General features: G+C 35.8%; 1 long non-coding RNA gene across 1 annotated transcript; it reads left to right on the forward strand.

The window, feature by feature from the left end:
- Window positions 1–886: 886 nt before the first annotated feature.
- LOC130597554 (uncharacterized) lies at window positions 887–3453 on the forward strand. The gene is made up of 2 exons (XR_008971797.1): window positions 887–1025; window positions 3286–3453. It is a non-coding gene; the product is annotated as an uncharacterized LOC130597554 (long non-coding RNA).
- The last annotated feature ends 855 nt before the right edge of the window (window positions 3454–4308 follow it).

Consider the following 4308-nt stretch of genomic DNA (forward strand, 5'->3'; position numbering starts at 1 on the left):
TGGTCCATCCAGTCACCCACCCACCCACACTATTGGACTAAAATTTGTCAGTCCTCTTTGTTTGGTTGGTTTGTTTCCAATATGGAATAAGTTCTTCAAGGTGTCTGCATTTAATGACACACACAGTCTGAATGAGTTTTCAGTCAGTTGAATAATTCTGCTTTTCTGTTTGCAAGAGATGGTAAGAAAGGAAGTACCTATTTCATTTCTTTCCCTCACTTCATGTTGTAAAAATGCACACAACCACTCAAAATAGCAAGAAATTCCAAACATCTACTTAAAATTTTAATTATAAATTTATTGATGTTTACTTTATCCATTGTATTTTAAGGCTTCTTTGACAATTAGTTTACCAGCTGCTCTTTTTTGATGTTTACTCCCTGGGGACTCAAAGGTTATGTGCAGCCTGCCCTTTTATTCTCCCAGGTTCTAGAATGCATCCTAGTTGCATTCTGACTACGAGCTGGCATGTGGCATCCCGATGATGTAGACAGCAAGTTATGCCTGTCTGAAGGCAGCATTTGTTGTGTCCTCAACCTGAGAAAGAGGAATTCCTTGTTAATTCCAGCTACCATGTGATCTACAGACAGCTTGGGAAAAGCTTTTGCTTTATTTCTTTGAAAGATGAGTCCTTTTGCAGTGTTCTGTATACGGGTGAATGGAACTGTAGCTTGCATCACGGTATTATGGGCAAGAACTCATCAGTATCTTGTAAAACTTTTCCATCTTAGTGAGGAATTTCTCACTGAACATCCCCTTTGTCAACCACAGCCCTTTACAGACCCTGGAACTGACAAGCAAACCCAACTCCTCCTTTCCAATTGCTCTTGATCACTTGTGGGTTAAGTTAAAACCAGGTTTTTGTCATTAGCCCTTCAGTGAATTACATTATTGTTCATATTACTAAAGTTCATTAAATTTCTGTTATTCTATTTCTTATGGTTACACTATATCCAGATCTGTCCTGATGTCTTTCAGATTTATCAGCTAATTTTAATTTCTGCACTCAAACATTTTGTGCCAAGGTAATTAGAGAAAATTTAAATAACAATAACCCCAAGCCTGAGTCTTAAAGATTTCTAGTATTAAGTCCCATGGTGATTTTTATCATCTCCTAAGAAAATTAGAACAGGTGAACTGGGTGAGACAAAAATTTCCCTTCTACATAGATGCTTAGGGAAAGTACGCAATTTTTGTGTTGAATAGCCCATGACAGATATTTTAATTCCATAAATCCATCTAAGTATTTTTGATCTCCATAAACGATTTTTATATTCATTTACATTCTAAAAAAGCTCTAAAATTCACAGCTTAGTTATATGGCAGGTGAAATAGTACTCCATTTTCTTTTGAACCTATCAGTCTACAATTTCATTTGATGTTACCTATACTTACTAATACTAAAGGTAATAAGCATCCCCTACTGATGCTCTTTCTACCTGCAATTTTATAGACCGCAATCATATTCTCTTTCAGAAGACTCTTCTTGAGGCTGGAAAGAGCTAGTGCATATAGTCATCCATTTTCCTTACATGTCTTATAATTCCTACATTTATCATAATCTCTCCTATGTTTGCTGCTAATTTCCTATGCAGCATCATATAAAATTATTTGTTAAAAGTATTGATAGATGACGTATTATACTGTTCTTCTCAGAAAAATCAGTTACCACATGTAGAAATGGCAGCAATTTAGTCTGGCATCACCTTTTGGTTAACACATGCTGCATTTTATTCTGTTTCCTACTTATCTGTACATTTTTAATTTTTCTGTCTCCTGTTTTTTAAACAGCTTTGAATTCTATTGAGGTCAGACTAATGAGGACCAAATTACTTCAGTAATTTTCTCCTTTTATCGAATAGAGTGCATTATATGTTGTTATCCAGTGAATCCTTATTCCTTCATTATTTTGGAACAATGAATAATGGGTGCCCAAAGTTGAACTCATTAAGCTTGCTTAATTTTATTATCAATGGTTATTTCCTTTTTTTATATATGCAAACTCATGAACTATCCTCATTTTCTTTCAATTTCTGTAACTTCCTCTTAATTTAAAACTGAAACAGGGTATTCATTTGGATTTGTAGACATAACTTTTGAATTTATTTTTCCATTCATTTTACATCTTCTGATCTCAATGTTTTACATCTCCCAGCTGATCCTTACTAGCGTCTGACTTCCTAGATAAAGTTTTCTTTCTGTTCCTTTTAGATTTACTCCTAATATGCTTTTAACATGACTGTTCATCTAGTTAGGCTTAGAACTTTTCCTGCATATTTATGTTCCACCTGCAGTCTACAAATAATTCTTTCATCTTTGTAGCTCTGTTTGTATGACCTGTTTAGGTGTCATTGAGAGAGATCATTACTTCAATGCAGTGCCTTTCTACTACACTGCAGCAGAGAGATTTGGTGATGTTCCTGAACCAACACATTATCCCTATGGCATAAATGCTGTGGAAAGTGATGTAGCAAGCATCCAGGTGTCTCTGCAAAGAGCTGTGTCTGTCACAGCTGAGATGAAGGTGCATTCTAATAGGACAGGACAGGCTCAGGCAAGATGTCTCAGACCAGATCAGGACACAATGTTCCGAGAAGCTTATTAGCACAGCATCTTGCAAATAGTGTCTAGAGTCTTTTTGAGCTTAATGCACTCAATTGCATGATAGAAGAGCAGTACACAGAGAGGCTAAAAACCTTTTCAGAGCCTGCTTGAGGATGGTCAGATATATTAGAAGTTCCTGGCCATACCAGAACCAGGTGCCTATGTAAAAGTCCTTTGTGGTGTACCTACCCTCTGTTCCTTGTGATCTTATTTGCTAAGTACCCAGCACAGATTTTAGTTTTTAATCATTTCAATTAAATAAATATCTCCCTTAATACCTATCTTTAAGCCTAAAGAAAGAAGCTTTCATTTGCTGCTTTTGGTATTCTCTCCTTCCCTATGCTTCAGCAATCAACAATCTTGAAAGCGCAGTTAGGTGGAGAGAAGGGACTCTGCAGTGTTTGCTCACTTGAACCAATGTCATTGAAACTGCTTATACAAGCCAAAAGGATACAGTACCAAACCAGGAGTATTCTTACATTGCAATTTGCACAGAAAAGTCACAGTACACTGACTAAACTACTTGATTCTTTCCTATTTTATCCTTTTACAGACACTCTTAAAGCACGAAATAATGTGGTAGAATACCTATTAAATAAATGAAAGGTGAGATTAATCTGGATATATTTTCATTATAAAAAGTGTCTTTACAACATCATTAACATTTTATTTCTCCCTCAGGCTCTGTAAATGCTGAATAAGAATGGAGGATGTCATAACACTGGCTGTAAAAATCAAACATTTCTCACCCAGCAGCAGAAGAAATGGCTATATTATTTATATTAGAACAATAACTGAAGACATTATCAGTTGTTTTATATTATACATGAAGGGGTTTAAGAACAGAGACTTTCAAAAACATGCAGTTCAAAAAATAGTCAAGTTATTAGACGCTTTATCAAGTACTTTTGCATTCAGGGTGTTTAAGTCAATTATGTTTGCTATGCTAAGATTATATTTAACCTCTTCATTTCATAGTAAGATCCCTGTCTGACTAGTTGCCTGACTGAGTTGGGTTTTTCTTATCATAATGGATTCAACAGTAGCCGTATTGCTACTGGCAAAGATGCACCAGAATAAATAAAAGCAAAACTAGATCGATGTTATGTCCAACAATACCAAGAATATAATTTAAACCTTTGGTTGTTTGAGAAATTTAATTTCCTTTAGAAGTCAGAATTAACTGAAATTAAGTCATATGCAAAGAAATCCAAACCAAAATAAAGCCACCCCAAAATCTATAAATCTGAGGCAACAAAGAAATCTCCCACTTCTTTCATCATCTGAAATATTGGGGAATTCTTTACCATATCCCTGTAGAAATGAAGCCAGGAGAAAGGCCCAAAAGTCACAACCACTCACAAATAAACATGAAACTTTCATATGGGGATATTCACCATGGGCCAGGTGTTGTGGAGAAACATGAATTGAGGAAAATTAGGCATATTTTTCTGGTGTACATGGAGGAACTCTGAGAGTCCTCAGGAGAGCGAGGAACAGAAGCAAAAGGGGCTGTCCTGGAGACTGTGCTTGCCACAATACACTCTCCTTACACATTTCGGATCTCCTAATTTCACCTGGATATTTTGTGAGGTAACGTTACACAGTACTGCTACTGCTGACACCAGGGACTGAATTCTGCAATCTTCTCTTAGTAAATACACATTTTAAAATATGTAAATACGTTGGCTTATTTATTGTGAT

This window comes from Pezoporus wallicus, unplaced genomic scaffold (assembly GCF_028554395.1).
Source record: "Pezoporus wallicus isolate ANWC-B61680 ecotype Strahan unplaced genomic scaffold, APGP_CSIRO_Pwel_v1 contig_5879, whole genome shotgun sequence".
Lineage (NCBI taxonomy): Eukaryota > Metazoa > Chordata > Aves > Psittaciformes > Psittacidae > Pezoporus > Pezoporus wallicus.